Genomic DNA, 828 nt, shown 5'->3' with positions numbered 1-828 from the left:
AGGCAATGAAAATGAATTAGTATGACTGAATGGATTACCACTAAGTGGGTTTAAAGAACAAATGGGAGTAATTGGTAAATCGTTTTTTGGCTTATCACTTGAGGATGGTTTGAGTCAGTAAGTCATTTGTGATGCTTTTATTTATAAAAAGGATATACAGCCTGTCACATATCAGTGGATCACAGACTTATGGGGAGAATTGCCAGTCAACTTGTCCAGGGATGCCATGTCCCCTTGTCATGTCCTAGAGTGAAGTACGTTGGAGAGATCTTACACTGGCAGGCATCATGGATTTTTTTTTTATTTTACCTGTAATGTCACAAGAGCTGGCATGGAATTTGCCAGCATGTCCATGACACCATACATGCCAAGTGAAAACTTATAACCTTTATTAACTTCCTATGGGGGTACTGATGCTATTTGCTTTCCCAGTGGTCTTCACTAGGGGTTGCACAAGTAACAATGACTCTTCAGCCAAGAATAGCTGGTTATAGTCTGCTTGGGTCTATCTCACTGTTTGTCTTCCTGGATCTTGGAAGCTTCTCAAAGCTGTATTATCAGCATCTCAAATAAGAACTCTCAGTCTCTGGAACTGGGCTGGCATAACTGTTAGGGAATGTAAGATAGGATTACCAGCTGTCCCTCTTTGTGAGGGACAGTTCCTCTTTGGGCAGTTGTGTCCTGCAAAAAAAAAACTAAAAAATGGCACTTGTCCTGAGATTTTAGGACAAACTATTTACCAAGTTTTCTTTAATAGTTACATAAAACAGTTATTTGTTATCTGAAATGCCTAAATGTTATATGAAATAGCATAAACAACTCAAATAC

The sequence above is a fragment of the Protopterus annectens genome, chromosome 1.part2, assembly GCF_019279795.1.
Source record: "Protopterus annectens isolate FY-2018-M chromosome 1.part2, PAN1.0, whole genome shotgun sequence".
Taxonomy (NCBI): Eukaryota; Metazoa; Chordata; order Ceratodontiformes; family Protopteridae; genus Protopterus; species Protopterus annectens.
Note: the sequence above shows the minus strand (reverse complement) of the source record.